Below are 17707 nucleotides of genomic sequence, written 5' to 3' on the forward strand. Positions count from 1 at the left end.
CTCTGTCTTAAAAAAAAAAAAAAAAAAAAAAAAAAAAGGATTGCTCTACAGAGGCTCCAGGTTTTCATTTAAAGACGTGAGAAACTTCTGGTATAGCAATTAAGGTGCATAGATTTAACAGGTGGAGAGGATTAGGCTGTACAACAGCTTGCGCTTCCATTGCTTTAAATGGTTATTGGTTTCATCTTTTTCCTTCATGCATCATTCAAACCACAGCATTTTAAAATAACTTCTAAGAAATAGCCGGATAGAGTTCCACATATAAAATATGACAATTTCAGAAATGGCATGGTGCCAAAATTTATTATCCAAAAAATTCTATTTGGCTCATGTCTACACTGTTAGAATCCTTTGCCCAAATCACATCTAGGGTTTAGGTTTAACTGTGACTACAGTCGCATATGCCTGGGGTGTTGAGAGGACTCCTGATATGACAGTTAAGGGGGGCTTTGAGGTACGATTCTTCCTGGGTATACAGTCAAATGCTGCGTATTGGTTTTCTACTGTTTATTAATATTGTTCTTTAAGAAGCTATTTTCTCTGATTAAAAAAACCTTCATGCCTTTTAAACTTCTGAAAGATTTTAGAATCTGATTTTGTATGTTACATGCAACTATATATCTATTTTAATTGGTACTCTGTAGATGAAAATATTTGTGTATATATATGCACATATATATGTATAACCAACTAAAAGAGTGCTTTTGCTGCTAGTGGAATATTTTGATATGCCACGCTACTCCTCAAAGAGGAATTGACCTGATACGTATAGCAACACTTAAAACTAACGAAAGGCTAAATCTGTGTCCAATGGGTAAAGAATTGTAAGGGTTCCCAACCGGACTTTAAAAAAAGCTTTTTTAAGGTAGAGCACAATGGCTCATGCCTGTAAACACAGGACTTTGGGAGGCTGAGGTGGGTGGATCACTTGACCCCAGGAGTTCGAGACCTGCCTTAGGTAACATAGTGAGACATAGTCTCTGTTTGGGTGAGGGAGAAGGGACAAGATGGAGGAAGGTGAACAAGATGGAGCAGTACCTGTTGTTTCCGGGTTCTTCATCACCAACTTACCTGGGCGCGGGAAAATGCAGCCTGCGCCCGAGAAGATGCAGATCAACTGAGCATGCGCCAGGTGACGTCACTCCGAAGAGCTCGAAACTTACCTGGCCACGCCTATGGAGACGCCCCTATCATGCCCTTATCCCGCCCACTGCCCGCCCCCTTCCAGTACCAATGCATAAAAGTCCGCTGGCAGGAGCCGGCGTGACTTCCTCGCCCCCGCGTTCGTGGACCGGAGAACTTCACCCTAGAGCGCCTGTGCGACTTCCCTGGCACCCCACACCTGAGGACCAGAGAATCTGGCCGGAGAGTGTGTGCATATTTGCAATAAAAGGCTGCCGCTTTCTTATGTACTTTGGCCTCATGTTTAATTACTTAGCTTTCCTAAATCAAGTTACATTAAATTAAATTAAGACAGTCTCTACAAAAAATTGAAAAATTTGCCGGGTATGGTGGTGGGCACCTGCAGTCCCAGCTACTCCAGAGGCTGAGGTGGGAGGATAGATTGAGCCTGGAGTAAGCTGTGATCAGGCCACTGCACTCCAGCCTGGGCAACATAGCAAGGCTGTGTCAAAAACAAGTTTTTTTTTGTAGTTTTAACTGACATACAGATGACTACATATATTTAAAGTATGCAACTCCATAGTTTTTTTTTTTTTAAAGCAAAGTCTTTCTCTGTCACCCAGGCTGGAGTGCAGTGGCACAATCTCGGCTCACTGCAGCCTCCGGCTCTGGGGCTCAAGCGATCCTCCCACCTCAGCCTCTCAAGTAGCTGCGACCATAGATGCACGCCGCCACGCCCGGCTAATTTTTTGTATTTTTGGTGGAGACAGGGTTTTTGCCATTTTGCCAGGCTAATCTTGAACTTTTGAGCTCAAGCTACCCTCTTGCCTTGGCCTCCCTAAGTGTGTTGGGATTTCGGGCATGAGCAAAGGCGCCTGGCCCCAGAGTTATTTTTATAAACTTTATAGCATGTTTCCCCTTAAAACGTGCTGAAGGCCGGGCGCAGTGGCTAAAGCCTGTAATCCCAGCACTTTGGGAGGCCGAGACCATCCTGGCTAACACGGTGAAACCCCGTCTCTACTAAAAAATACATTAAAAAAAAAAAAAAAAAAAACCTAGCCGGCGGAGGTGGCGGGCGCCTGTAGTCCCAGCTACTTGGGAGGCTGAGGCAGGAGAATGGCGTGAACCCGGAAGGCGGAGCTTGCCGTGAGCTGAGATCTGGCCACTGCACTCCAGCCTGGGCGACAGAGCGAGACTCCGTCTCAAAAAAAAAAAAAAAAAAAAAGTGCTGAAGTACTTTTTTATTGTCCCTCTTCTCCCACTAAACTGCAGTTTCCTGAAGGTGGAGGTTTTCTGTTTCCCTCAACACTATACACCCTCTGTTTGAGCACCCTCTGTATCGATGATTGTTGACTGAATGAACGAATGAATACAATGAAAGAAGTGGAGGCAGGAAATAAAGTTGTAAATTTGGTTAGTAAAAGGCTATGAAATTTAGGAAAAGTTGACTTTAAAGCAGAGGGATTTTTAGGATCCTGTTTCTTCTTTCATTTGTCCATAGAATAACGTCTAACATTTATTTAGTACTTTCAAGCACTATACTAATTCACAGGTACTATAGAATTTAACTCCCGAGCAACCCCGTGGGGGGTAATCAAGCTTTATTATCCTCATCTGTCAACAGCCATCAATGGTGGAGAGCCAAAGTCAGGTTTAAGTAGGCCGTATCCAATTAATCCAAAGTAATGGACACCCCGTCAGTCAACAATTGGGGTTTTATCAACGTACTTTTCGGAGAAACCCCCTGAATTTCCCGCTTTACCTTTCTATCTTGGGACCGAAACCTACTCGGCGGTTGCTAACCCTTAAGGGAGTTTCCTGGAGAATCTGAGCACCCTTGGTGGAGGAGCAGCAGCTGCTCAGACCTACGAACCGAGCAAGGCAATCTCAGGACTCCCGGAGTGCCGGAGAGGAGGTCAGTTGGCGCGAACTGGATTCTTGTGCTAATGGGTGGCGAAAGGTGAAGGGACTGTACGCTTCGCCCACGCCAGCCTGGGGCTTGGGATCTCCTGACCCAACGGGGAACCACGGTGCGTTTTCCCAACTACACCGCACGTCACGGGCTAGGGCGACTTAGTCCCGCCCACTTTCTCCGCCCCCTCGTCAGTTTGGCGCTAGGACCCCACGACCCTCAACCCGGCCCTCTACTCCCACTAGAGCCAGATCCGGCCTTCAATTGGTGCTCGCGCGCGTGATTCCCGCCCCCGCCCCTTCCGTCATTGCCAAGATGGCGCCGGTAGCCGTGGCCGCGGCGGCTGGAGTCGGAGAAAGAGGCGGAGGCAGTGGCGGCAGCGAGGGGAGGGGGAGTCCCGTCTGACTGAGACGGCAGGCTTGGGCGGGCGGGGGTGCCGCGGAGGGCGGAGCGCCGGGCTGGGGATGAGCTAAGCGGGCTCAGAGCGCCGCGGCATTCAGCCTCTCGTGTCCCGCTGCCGCGCGTGAGGGAATCCGGCGCGGCTCTTCAAGCTCGATCCGCTGCTCGCTAAGGAGCCAGCTGGGAGGTGAGTGCGGAGGCGGCGACCCGGGCATCGGTGGCAGGTGGAGCTGTCACGGCCCGTAGAGGTGACAGCCGGGGGCGCGGGAGCGGGGCGGGCGGGCTTGGGGAGGCGGCACGGATGGCCGCGACCTCCGCCCGAGAGCTCCTGAGAGCCGGGAGGTCCTCCGCGGCTCGGTCCGCCCCGGGATGGCGTGGCGGTGCTGAGAGTAGCACCCGCGCCTCTGCGTCGGACGCGTGGGGGGCTCCTGTGTTTTCATTCCAGATTTTCTATTCCAGGCTGGCCTGGGGCTGTTGTTATTTGCGAGTGGGGGCGGGGAGGGGGAGGTCCTGGATCTGGGATTTTGACAAGCCCGTTACGTAAGTCGGAGGTGGCTTCCCGGAATCCCACCTGCTCGGTATTTGAGACAGGCGGCGGGGGGAGCCCGGGGTGCCTGGAGGCCCACTTTTCCTCCCAGGGTCTGTCCAGCCTTCCCCGGCCCGCGGGCACGGGTTCTGCGTGAGCGCGGCCAGCGTCCAAGTTGGCCAGTTTTTTTCTAGTCTTTTTGGGGATGGTGTGTGGTGGGGGAAGGGAATGGTTCCTGGTTACCACCATTCCCTTTGAAGTTTATCGCTTTCTGGAGGTGGGGGGGCAGGAAAAACAGTAAAAAGCTTGTGACCTAAAATTGGGTCGCAGCGACAGCTTTTCATTATCGTGCTTTTAAATGACAGATGTGCTGGAAGATTTTTGTTGTTGTTCCAATGTGCTTTTAATTCAAACGTATGGTTACGCCTAGAGCCATAGAGAGAGGTTTTTGTCTTATAGGACAGTTATTTCTTGTTTGCAACAGCAGGACAGGCATCAGTCAACAGGCATGTATTTATTTGAGGAGAAAACGCGTGTCAGCCAGCTAGAGACCCGTGAGGGCAGAAATTGTATTACTCTGTGAATATGTTATTCTTTAAAATGTATTATACATTAATGAAAAGAATAGCCCGAATGTGAAAGAAGCGGTCTTGCAAGATTACAAGCTGTTATTTGGTGTGTATATAGTCTCATTCTATTTTCTGTTTACCCTAGTCTACCTCTTCTCTACTTAGGGGAGGAGGTGGAGACACCTGTAAACAGTGTAGCCCCGGTTACACTAATCTATTGTAGTACATTTGGGATTATTTTAAAAAGTATTCTGGGGGACTTAAGATTGAGTAATAAGCAAGGACTCTTGAGCAAGTTATTCAGTTTATGTTGATAGTGGTTCTGGGATTCGACTTTTGAATACTTAAGTATACAGAATTTCTGAGCTGTTTGAACCCTGTTTGAACTTAAAATAAGATATTATATTTGGCTTCTTTTTCGGAAACTTTGTTCTGGGCAGAATTAAACATGGGCAATTTTTACTTCATTTACACAATTTCCCTTTGAACCACAGCTCTCAGTAGGAGTCCAGAATAGCATATGTTATCATCATTATATATAATATGTTACATAATTTTCTTTTTCTGAATGATTAAACATAGACCTACTTCACTGTGAAGTTTAATTTTTGTTTTGTATTATTTTTTAAGCCCCTTCCATTCTGGGATCACTGTGGAGTTTTATAACAATGTACTTGCTAAGAAATTTAATTGATCTTGATACCAGTCGCAAATTGGGAATAAATATAAATACATTTTGGCCCAAGTTTTAAACTTATATACACAAATTTACATTTTTGAAAATTGGTGAAGCAATATGAGTTTTTTGTCTGTGCAAGAGAGCCAGGAAGTTGATGCTGATTTGTTCTGAACTTTTCCACATGAATTACCACTGGTTTAAAGAGTTATTGATTCTCAAGTTCCTGGAACTGTTGTCCTAGTTCTGGTAACTTGAATAGTATTTAGTATAATTGGGAGGCTAGAAGAAGTAAGAGACTACATGACATTTATTAATTCATTTAAAAAATTATGGCAGAATTGTAAAATAAAATTAGCTGGGGTTAATAGAATTGTAAAATAAAAGTAGCTGGGACTACAGGCATGCATCACCGTGCTTGGCTAATTTTTGTATTTTTTGAGACTGGGTTTCGCCATGTTGCCCAGACTGGTCTTGAACTCGTGAGCCCAAGCAATCTGCCCGCCTTGGCCTCCCAAAGTGCTGAGATTACAGGCGTGAACTGCCGCACCCGGCCAGTTATTACTCTTGTAATTGCTATTATAAAACTTGGTTTTCCACTGAGTGGTATTAGTTACATTATATTTTGTTGTTTGCAGAATTTTTTGAAGCATTCTGTGTCCTACAAAAACCTAGTTAAAGCACTGATGCAGATAGAGGTGTTTGGTATATGACAAATCTTGTGCTATTCCTACTTAAATTGATGGTGCGTTGTTCTAGGTGGAAAACAAAAGTTGCTCTAGCAGGAAAATTGACTTGTTATTCTTGCCTTCTCCGATATCAGAGACTTATCTTTGTGGGATTTTTCCTTTTTCCTACCACAGGTAGAAGAAGAGTGACTGAGAATAGCTGATACATTTTTCTTCCTTTCTTATTTTATTTTATTTTATTTTATTTTAATTTATTTTATTATCTAATGCCCCAGATAGATTGTTTATTCAGTAGAATTTATGGGAGGATGCTGGGGATGGAGGGAGTCAAGCACACCACACTTTATTATTGTGTATCATAGTTATCACTTTGAATTCTACAAGACCAATGTAGAAATGTACATTTAATAAGTGTTTAGGCCCTATCAGGTGGCTCATGCCTGTGATTCCAGCCTTTTGGGAGGCCAAGGCAGGAGGATCCCTTGAGCCCAGGAGTTTGAGGCTGTAGCGAGTTATGATTGTGCCACTACACTCCAACCTGGGCAACAGAGTGAGACCCTGTCTCAGAAAACAAGAAGTGGTTCATTTATATAGCATTTAATAAGAGTGGAACAATTTTAGTAGTCAAAATGCATTATAATATGGGAATGGTGAAATTAATGATAATCTATATGGTGGATACAGCTTCTAAAAATCATTTTTAAAATGTACTAACATAAGAAAGTACAATATAATGTTAAGAGAAAAATTAGAATATAAAGAAACATATAGGTATAGATGGCAAAAAGATTTGCAGGAGATATATAAAATAGTAAGAGATACTATCCCTGGGTGATAGAATTATAGGTAATTTTTATTTTAGTTTTTGTGCTTTTCTCTGTTCTGAATAATTATTACTTTTTTTTTTTTTTTTTTTTTTTGAGACGAGGCCTGGCTCTATCACCCAGGCTGGAGTGCAGTGGTACGATCTCAGCTCACTGCAACCTCCACCTCCCAGGCTCAAGCCATCCTCCCACCTCGGCCTCTCAAGTAACTGGGACTACAAGCATGCGCCACCATGCTTGGCTAATTTTTGTATTTTTGGAGACAGGGTTTTGCCATGTTGCCCAGACTGGTCTTGAACTCGTAAGCCCAAACAATCTGCCCGCCTTGGCCTCTCAAAGTGCTGAGATTACTGCACCTGGCCAATTATTACTCTTATAATTATGAAAAAGACATTGAAATATTTTCAGGGGTCATAGGAGAAAATACTGAAAATCCCAAATAACTATTGCTACAGTAGGAAAATTATCTTAAGGTTTATTGTTAGCAAAAGTAACCCAAAATATCGTGCTTATTTTCATTATACAATAATGGACACAGCTTGTAATTTAGATGAAGATGTTCTCTTAATAACCAGCACTAACCTTGTAATAATTTTACATATGTAGATTTTTGTGTCATTAAACATTGCTTCTCACCAAGGTTTTTCTTTCTTCCACCAAAGCTGTTCTGTGTTGACAGTGCCACCTATTGATGGATTCCTCTACTTAGTCATTTCCGCATTACTTGGTCAGTCAGTAGGCAATGGTCTTTGATTATGAGATGCCAGATAATTTGCTAGTTACTGAGATTACAAAGGTAAATAAATGAATAGTGATTTCTGGCCTCAGACCCTGGGTAAGAATTTTTTTTTTGCTTTTTGGACCATCAGTACATACTGTGTATTCAGATTTTCCTGTTTCTCTGCCAATAGCCTGGCACCACAGGCAGTATCTTTTTCCTAGTGCTCATATCCTTTTGTAACTTTCTTCATAGGAATGTGTGCTGTGAGTTCTAGACAACAAATTTACAGATACATTTTTGAAACATTACTTGATTGTAGGTTTGGGAATCCTATAGTTAGAAGGGCTGCCTATATGTTCATCTATGAACATGTTATTATTTTTAAAATGTGTGACACTTTCTTAGTTCCTTCTTTGTGCTTCCTTCTGTTAAAAATCACAAGTAGAAAGCAAGAGAGAGAAGAGACAAAAAGAAAGAGGTAGAAAGATATCAAGGGAATTTTCCTACTAGTGTTATACTTTATTTTCACTGAGAATAGTGAGTCATTAAAATGTATAGTAAGAGATACTGTTTCTGACATACTTTGTTAAAACCTGTCTCTCTTGATCTGTGTAAAAATGCGTTTTCCATGTGTATGTTAAAGTGTATATACATACATAAGCTCACACAGTTTAGCTGTTTTTGCTTTCAAATGAAAGCTGAAATATGAAGATCAGAACTTTATTAAATTTCTTAATTTTGTTGTAATATTGTTTTGTAGATGAGAGATTTTTAGTTTTGAAAAGTTTTAAAAATAAATAGCAAAAATGTATACACCCACATACCCACATATAAAATGTTAACATATTTCATTTTTGCTTCAGATATATATTTAATTTAAAATAGCTATTTATGTTGTAGTTATCACATTGAATTCTAAAAGAGCAGTGTAGAACTTTATACTTTTCTTGAATATTACAGATCATGTTAAAGTCCCTTTTGTTCTCCCCAGTTTTATCCTCCTCACCTTCATCTCCCCTCGCAGAGGAAATTGTTGTAATGAATTTGATTTGTATCCTTCTAGTTTATTTTTTAATAAACTGTATGTATGAACAATGACATGGTGTTGCTTTAGGTGCTTTTGAAGAACGTGTACATTGGAGTACATTTCAAATCATACTCCCTTGGTGTGAATATTGACTCTGCTACTTAATTTTGTGACCTTAGGTAAGTTATTTAATCTTTACATGCCTCAGTGTCCTCATCTATCACATAGGGATGACAGAGGTGTCCACTTCATACAATTGTTGTAAAAATTAAATGAGTTTATTTATTTAACTTATTTTTATTAATTTTTTTTTTCTTTTTAGAGACTGAGTTTCATCATGTTGCCCAGGCTGGTCTCAAACTCCTGGGCTCAAGCAATCCTACTGCCTTGGCTTCCCAAAGTGCTGGGATTACAGGCTTGAGCCACCGCGCCCGGCCAATAAGCTAATTTATATAAGGTAGTTAAGACTGAGTCTGGCACTAAAAAAAAAAAAAAAAAAAAAGTATGTTATAGTAAGTTTAAGCAGCTGTTAATATGATTGTGTCATGGTATATGGATTTTAAAGCTTGCTTTTTTCATTTTATTTTTTTCTGCCCTCAATCCTTGTTGATACCGTAGGTCTAATTCACTTATTTACACAGCTGTATAGTGTTCCAGTGAAGGAGTATATACAATTTATCATTTCCTCTATTGATGAGCATTTAAATTGTTTTCATTTTTTATCTATTATAAACATTGTCTCATGAATATTCCTGTAGCTCCTGAAGCAACATGCCATAGTTTCTCCAGGTCATATACCTGACTGTAAAATTACTGTGTCCTAGGATATAAATATTTTTCTCTTGAGGCCGGGCGCGGTGGCTCAAGCCTGTAATCCCAGCACTTTGGGAGGCCGAGATGGGCGGATCATGAGGTCAGGAGATCCAGACCATCCTGGCTAACACGGTGAAACCCCGTCTCTACTAAAAAATACAAAAAACTAGCCGGGCGAGGTGGTGGGCGCCTGTAGTCCCAGCTACTCGGGAGGCTGAGGCAGGAGAATGGCGTGAACCCAGGAGGCGGAGCTTGCAGTGAGCTGAGATCCAACCACTGCACTCCAGCCCGGGCGACAGAGTGAGACTCTGTTTCAAAAATATATATATATATATTTTTTTCTCTTTATAAGATATTTATAGGATATTGCAGACAATTTCTGTTTTTTCATATCCTTGCCAGCAGTTAATATTATCAAATTCTTTGATTTCTTACTGATTTGTAAGTTTTTTTATTTGTTTTTAGGTATTTTCAGGATAGTTACAAATGTTAGGAAAACTTACTTTTATTTGGCTTTTGAGGTTTCCAGATCTCTTGAACAATGCCCAGTGTGGACCCAAGTTACTGTAATTTTGTCCTATAGTATATATTGTTGATAGTGAGCTTTGCATTGTACTTTCTCCAAGTATGTTTAGTTATATTCCTCTTCTGAGACCATGAGGAAGTGTTTCAGTGTTTCAGAATTCAATGTGATAACTATTATATAGTTATTTTCTATTAAATATAAATCGGAAGCAAAAATGAAAAATGTTAATGCTTTATGTATGAGTATGTGAGTGTATACTACATTTTTCGGTAATTTTATTTTTAAAGCTTTTCAAAAATAAAAATGTCTCATGTACAAAACAACATAATAACAACAAAAAGAAATTTAATAATTTTTTTTTTTTTTTTTTTTTAAGACAGAGTCTTGCTCTGTCGCCCGGGCTGGAGTGCAGTGGCCGGATCTCAGCTCACTGCAAGCTCCGCCTCCCAGGTTTACGCCATTCTCCTGCCTCAGCCTCCATTCTCCTGCCTCAGCCTCCCGAGTAGCTGTGACTACAGGTGCCCGCCACCTTGCCCGGCTAGTTTTTTGTATTTTTTAGTAGAGACGGGGTTTCACCGTGTTAGCCAGGATGGTCTTGATCTGCTGACCTCGTGATCCGCCTGTCTTGGCCTCCCAAAGTGCTGGGATTACAGGCTTGAGCCACCGCGCCTGGCCTTTTTTTTTTTTTTTTTTTTTTTTTTTTTTTTTAAAGAGACAGGATGTTGCTCTGTCACCCAGCTTGGAGTGCAATGGTGCGATCATGGCTCACTGCAACCTCAACCTCTTGAGCTCAAATGATCCTCCTGCCACAGCCTCCCGAGTAGCTGGGACTGCAAGCACATGCCACCATTCCTGGCTAATTTTTTCTTTTTTTCTTGTAGAGACTAGGTTTTGCCATGTTGCCTGGGCTGGTCTCAAACTATGTGACTGCTTTGGCCCCCCAAAGTGCTGGAATTATAATCGTGAGCCACCATGCCCGGCCTTTATAAATTTCTGATCTTTGTATTTCGGCTTTCATTTAGAAACAAAAAAAATTATTTACCACTACATAAGTCATATGGTTTTTTTTTTTTTTTTTTGAGACAATGTCTCGTTCTGTCACCCAGGCTGGAGTGCAGTGGTGACTCACTGCAACCTCTGCCTCCCAGGTTCAAGCAATTCTTGTGCCTCAGCCCTCCCAAGTAGCTGGAACTACAGGCATACACCACCATGCCTCGCTAATTTTTGCATTTTTTGTTAGAGGTGGGGTTTCACCATCTTGGTCAGGCTGGTCTTGAACTCCTGACCTCAAGTGATCTGCCCACCTCAGGCTCCCAAAGTGCTGGGATTACAGGCATGAGACACCATGCCTGGCCCAGGTGGAAGTTTTATTAATATAATTAGTACCACAGTTTTGCTTTAGTCCCAAATTTGAGTGTCCTCCTCCTGCTTGGAGGAGGGTTTTCTGCTCCTGAAGTGCTTACCAATTAAGGAATCAAAATGTGCACATAAAAAAATGACTTATAGGCACTTACACATACAGTATTATAAGTGGTTCGTCAATGTTGAGATTATTTTGCACAATACAACTTGTATTTCTGTTTTTGTCCAGCCCACTATACATGACTTAAGGGACTAAAATCAGGTTGGTTAAGGCAATAACCTCCCCATATTTTTACTATTTTTATTTAATTTGAGTAAATGTTTTCTTATAGAATATGTTTAGATTTACAGAAAAGTTACAGGGAGTTAAGGTATACCTTACACTCAGTTTCCCCTATTTTTTTTTTGGTAAGAAATGGAGGTCTTGTCATGTTGCTAATATCTGACATTTCAATGTTAAATTTGTCAGCGTTAAGGAACCAATATTGGTACATTACTACTAACTAAAATTCATTTACTTGGATTTCATTAGTTTTTACCTAAGGTTCTTTTTTGGTTCCAGGATCCTATCCAGAATACAACAATACATTTAGTTGACATCTTTCCTTACCTTATCTGGGCTGTGATGGCATTTCTGACTTTCCTTGTTTTTGATAACTTTGATAGTTTTGAGGAGTATTGGTCAGGGATTTTATAGAATGTCCCTTGGTTTGGGTTTGTCTGATGCTTTCTTCATGGTTAGACTGGGGTTATGGGTTTGAGGGAGGACAGTCACAGAGGTAAAGTGCCACTCTCATTGCATCATATCAAGGGGAAATACTCTCAGTATGGCTTATCACTGATACTGTTAACCTCGGTCACCAGGCTGAGCTAGTGTTTGCCGGGTTTCTGTACTGCAAAGTTTTCCCATACTCTTTTTGGAAACAAGTCACTAAGTGTAGACCACACTCAGTGGATCTATCTCTATTTTCTTAAAGGGGCACTGTCTATAAAATTATTTGGAATTCTTCTGCTATGGATAGTCTTTTTTTCCCCCATTTATATATTTATTCAATCATTTATGTATGTATGGACTGATAGATGTTTATTTTATACTTGGGGTCATAATCCTATACTACTTTATTTATTTTGTTGCTCAAATTGTTCTATCAACAGGACATACTCCGTTGTTTTGTTTTTAGAGTACTTCCTTACTTTCTGGCACTAGAAGAAGTTCCAGACACATCTTGTATATTTCCTGCCCCAGCCCTAGAATCAGCCATTTTTCCAAGGATCCCTGGTTCTATTTTTTGGTGAATCATGTTAGAAACCAAGATCTAGTTACTCAGTGTGCTCATTGCTGTTGTAATATCATGACTTCTAGGTCTTTTCAGTGTATAGACCTGGAAAATATATGTATGTATACACATACATAATTATTATCTGTATCTATATTAAGGTAAACATGAGTTCATACTGATGCCTTTGACTATCAATACTATATAGTTCATTCTAGCTTTACCCTGTTGTCTATTACCTCCCTCTCCAAAAGTGAGAAATCTGGCTCACGCCATCTGACATCCATTAAGTTATTTGTTCAGTCCCGTCGTCCATGTGCAGTACTTTTAGAATTGTTAACCTGTATCTCCATGAGAAATGCCTTTACCAAAAAAGAGCAGTGCTTATGTACAGTTCTTTTTGTTGTTAGAGTTTCCAGTTTCAAGTTTCCCAAAGTTACTTAAGTCAAACCTTTTCCCCAACATCTGTATTTTATTTTTTTATAAATTGATCTAAATTACACAGTAATTCCATATAAAGCTTATAAAAATTTTCCCTTGCTCAAATGAAGATCTTTAGCTTCAGATGTGTTTTTTTTTTCCCTCCTGACTTTTGTGGCCAAAAAAAAAAAAAAAAAAATCCCTTCCATGTAATATCTGTTACATATTGATAAATGCTCTTTGATAGAACATTAAGATTACTGTAATTAAATATGTAATATTTGAGAACTTAAAAATGTACCTGTATTCCTGTAGTAACTTTGTATGTTTTAGCTAATTTAACTCCCCCAAGAAGTCTATGAGGTAATTATTTTGCCCATTTATTTTTATTTTTATTTTTGTCTGTTTTCAGGGTGTGGGTGTGTGTGTGTGTGTTATTTTGCCCATTTTAAAGATGAAGAAGTTAAGACACAGGGAGGTTAAACAAGTTGTCTGAGGTCACATTGCTAGTAAATGACAAAGCTGCAGTTTGCAACCAGTCTGATTGTGGAGCCTGCACTCTTAATCACTTTGGCATATTATCTTTAAATAAACAAGAAAAGTTCGAAGACTAGTACGGGTTATAAAGGAAGTAAAACAGGGTGATCTGAGAGAATGAATGAAAGAGAGTCGTTAGAGTACTTCTTGGGGAAACCCTCTATTGGGAGATTGACACTCGAAAAGCAAGAGGGAGCCAGAAATGTGAAGAGCTGAGTGAGGAAAGAGGAGTATCAAGTGCAAAGCCTTGCAATGCAAAGGGGCCTGGGATGTTTGAGAGCAGAAGGGCACCTGATGTGGCTAGGTGTAGTGAACAAGGATGAAAACAGTCTATGAGGGCCTGTAACACTTATTATATGTGAGGTCCTGTGTAGTGCATTGTTTAGTATTCACAGTCACCTACTGTCTCAGTTTTGCAGATGAGAAAATTGATAGAGTTGTCTGTATCAACAACAAGGGCCCTTGTGGGGCCCTAAAATCGTTTTTCTCTTATTTACTCTTTATCCCACTGTCGTTTAATTTCTACTTTCTCATATCACTAAACTTGCTCTTGTAAAGTAACCAATGACGATAATACTTTCTCAAGAAACTCTGCCCCATGACTTCCACCATGCCATCCCCTTTTGTGTATTCTCTGCCTGTCCCATAAACAGTGGTGTTTCTGAGTTGGCCAGTTGTTCTTCTCAGTCTTCACATTGTCCTAACTTAACAGTTATCCCTATAGTTTCAATTACTGTGTATCTACCCATTACTCCCCAGGCCATTTTTTCTAGCATCAGTCTCTTTCCAAAGCATCAGATTCAATTATTTTATTTATCATCTTCACTTCAAACTCTTCTTGTCCAAACTGGACTTTATTTACCTATCTATAGTTTTTCTTTCAAAGACATCATGTACTACTGTTGACTTCATCAACCAAGGAGGAAACTTTGAAATCCTTCATGATTTCTTCTCTCTCTCTCTCTCTCTCTCATTCCTTACATCCATTTATTTACTGAATTCTGCTGGATTTATCTCCTAAATATTTTTTGAATCAGTCACTTCCCCAGCATCCTTGTTCCAACCTCTGCTTTATTAGAAACTATTTCCTTACCTTTTTGTGATTTTCCTGTCTTCAGTTTTATCTCCTTGAGATTCACCTTCTCAGAATTGCTAGAATGGTATGTTTGAAACATAAACCTGAAAATCCTTTATTGACTTCCCATTGTGAATGTGATAAAATTTTAATGTATCATTAAAACTCTCCATGACTTGGCTTATACTTGATTCTCTAATCTTAACTCTAGTAATTTCTGTCTTCCACTTTCCACTCCAGCTCTGCAGAGCTGCTTTTTGACGATTCGCTGAATATACATACTGTTTCTGGATTGTTGACCATTGCTTATATAGTCCTTCTGCCTGGAATGCCTTTGTTTCCTCCTTCCTTTTTCTTTTTGCCTACCTAACTCCTTTACAACTTTTAGGACTCAGCCCAGCATTACTTTCTCTAGAACGCCTTCTCAGATCCATACTCTTACCTGGAGAATTGGGTCCCTCTTGGAATAATCTGTTGGTAACTGTGTTATAGCTCAAGCACCCAGACCAGAGATGGCACTCAGTAAGAATTTATGGAATGAACTATAGTATTGGAGAGGCAGGATAAAGTAGTTGCGTCCAGACCCAGACTGCCTGGTATTGAAACCTGACTTTGCTGTTTGACTGTGTTAACTCCGTGTACCTCATTTTCTTCCCTGTGAATGGGGTTAATGATGGCTTCATAAGGTGTTTGTGAAGCTTATGTTTGCTAGTGCAAGTAAAGTACTTAGAACAATGCCTATGACTAATAAATATTCAGTAACTAAGCTATTATAACTATTGTTGCTCTTAAGTATTTTAATTTATATATCTCCTCCACCAGGCTATGAATTAGTGAATGAAAGAACAAACCAACTAATCCTGGGTTTTAAAATGCAAGATACAACTCTAGCTTTTGAAAATGTCATGGCAAGTTGACCATTAGTGTTTCTAAGAGGTCCAACATTTGGTGTTCTGTCACAAATTTGAAATTGGCATTGATCCATTGTGGAAAACAGTGTGGCGATTCCTCAAGGATCTAGAACTAGAAATACCATTTGACCCAACCATCCCATTACTGGATATATACCCAAAGGATTATAAATCATGCTGCTATAAAGACACATGCACACGTATGTTTATTGCAGCACTATTCACAATAGCAAAGACTTGGAATCAACCCAGATGTCCATCAGTGACAGACTGGATTAAGAAAATGTGGCACATATACACCATGGAATACTATGCAGCCATAAAAAAGGATGAGTTCGTGTCCTTTGTAGGGACATGGATGCAGCTGGAAACCATCGTTCTCAGTAAACTATCGCAAGAACAGAAAACCAAACACTGCATGTTCTAACTCATAGGTGGGAATTGAACAATGATATCACTTGGACACAGGAAGGGGAACATCGCACACCAGGGCCTATTGTGGGGATGGGGGAAGGGGGAGGGATAGCATTAGGAGATATACCTAATGTAAATGATGAGTTAATGGGTGCAGCACACCAACATGGCAAATGTATACATATGTAACAAACCTGCACGTTGTGCACAGGTACCCTAGAACTTAAAGTATAATAATAAAAAAAAAATTGGTGTTGATGATTAGTATTTCTTAATTGTACCACTTAATTAGTTGCTTATTTAAAATTCAGCATACTTTTCTTATTAATAGCACCGGTTAAACTCTAGGAATGCCCTTTACTTACTTTTAATCTTCATTTAATCTGTACTGTAGCATTTAACTAGCCTTTCCTCTTTTGGATTAAGGTGTGAGGGAAGTAGCTGTATTAAGATTGTATTTTTTTATTCGGGCATAAATGAAAGCATGTTATAGAGAAAGGTTGAACAAGAGCACAGAATAGGCCTAGCAGGGTGGTGCACACCTGTAATCCCAGCAGTTTGGGAGGCCGAGGTGGACGGGTCACTCGAGCCTGCAATATGTCATTAAAAATTATTGATACCTCTGCCTTCTTCCATTATTGTAAACAGTTACAATAAATCTTTACTTAACCTTTTTTTTTCCTGCTAGGTGTGGTGGCTCATGCCTGTAATCCCAGTGCTTTGGGAGGCCAAGGCAGGAGGATCACTTGAACCCAGGAGTTTGAAGCAGGACAACATAGCTAAACCCCATTTCTCCAAAAACAAAAAACAAAATAAATAAATAGTCCAGACACTGTGGCTCACGCCTGTAATCCCAGCCTGGCCAACATGGTGAAACCCCATCTCTACTAAAAATACAAAAATTAGCTGGGCGTGGTGGCGTATGCGTGTAATCCCAGCTCCTTGGCAGACTGAGGCACAAGAATCGCTTGAACCTAGGAGGTAGAGGTTGCTGTGAGCCGAGATCGCACTGCTGCACTCTAGCCTGGGTGACAGAGTGAGACTGTTTCTCAAAAACAAACACACGCAAAACACCAACTAACCAGGCATGGTAGTGTTCCCCTGTAGAGGCTGAGGTGGGAGGATCACTTGAGCCCAGGACTTTGAGGCAGCAGTGAGCTATGATTGTGCCACACACCCCAGCCTCAGCAACAGAGTTTCTTGTCTTAAAAAAAAAAGGGGGGGCCGGGCGCAGTGGCTCAAGCCTGTAATCCCAGCACTTTGGGAGGCCGAGACGGGTGGATCACGAGGTCAGGAGATCGAGACCATCCTGGTCTACACGGTGAAACCCCGTCTCTACTAAAAAATACAAAAAAAAAAAAACTAGCTGGGCGAGATGGCGGGCGCCTGTAGTCCCAGCTACTCGGGAGGCTGAGGCAGGAGAATGGCGTAAACCCGGGAGGCAGAGCTTGCAGTGAGCCGAGATCGCGCCACTGCACTCCAGCCTGGGTGACAGAGCTAGACTCTGTCTCAAAAAAAAAAAAAAAAAAAAAAAAAAGTTTTTTTTTTAACTTCTGCCTCCTTTTTTTTTTTTTTTTTGAGACAGAGTCTCGCTTTATCTCCCAGGCTGGAGAGCAATCTCGGCTCACTGCAACCTCTGCCTCCCAGGTTCAAGCGATTCTCCTGCCTCAGCCTCCCGAGTAGCTGGGATTACAGGTGCACACCACCATGCCCGGCTAAGTTTTGTGTTTTTAGTAAAGACGGGGTTTCACTATGTTGGCGAAGGTGGTCTTGAACTCCTGATCCACACGATCCACCCACCTCGACCTCCCAAAGTGCTAGGATTACAGGCATGAGCCACTGTGCCTGGCCTTTTTCTTTCTCTTGAATTTGTATCTTGAGATTAGCAAAGGTTTTTTTTTTCTTCT

At 41.1% G+C, this 17707-nt stretch overlaps 1 protein-coding gene across 5 annotated transcripts in view; it reads left to right on the forward strand.

Annotated features, from left to right (window-relative positions):
- Window positions 1–3340: 3340 nt before the first annotated feature.
- DENND4A (DENN domain containing 4A) overlaps window positions 3341–17707 on the forward strand; it is a 134462-nt gene continuing 120095 nt past the window's right edge. For 3 of the 5 annotated variants that reach the window (XM_030931291.1, XM_030931294.1, XM_030931295.1), the window contains exon 1: window positions 3341–3620. The gene's annotated coding sequence lies outside the window, so the exon portion shown is untranslated. The remainder of the gene's footprint in view (window positions 3621–17707) is intronic. The other 2 variants (XM_030931292.1, XM_030931293.1) reach the window with 1 other exon arrangement.

This window comes from Rhinopithecus roxellana, chromosome 5 (assembly GCF_007565055.1).
Source record: "Rhinopithecus roxellana isolate Shanxi Qingling chromosome 5, ASM756505v1, whole genome shotgun sequence".
NCBI lineage: Eukaryota > Metazoa > Chordata > Mammalia > Primates > Cercopithecidae > Rhinopithecus > Rhinopithecus roxellana.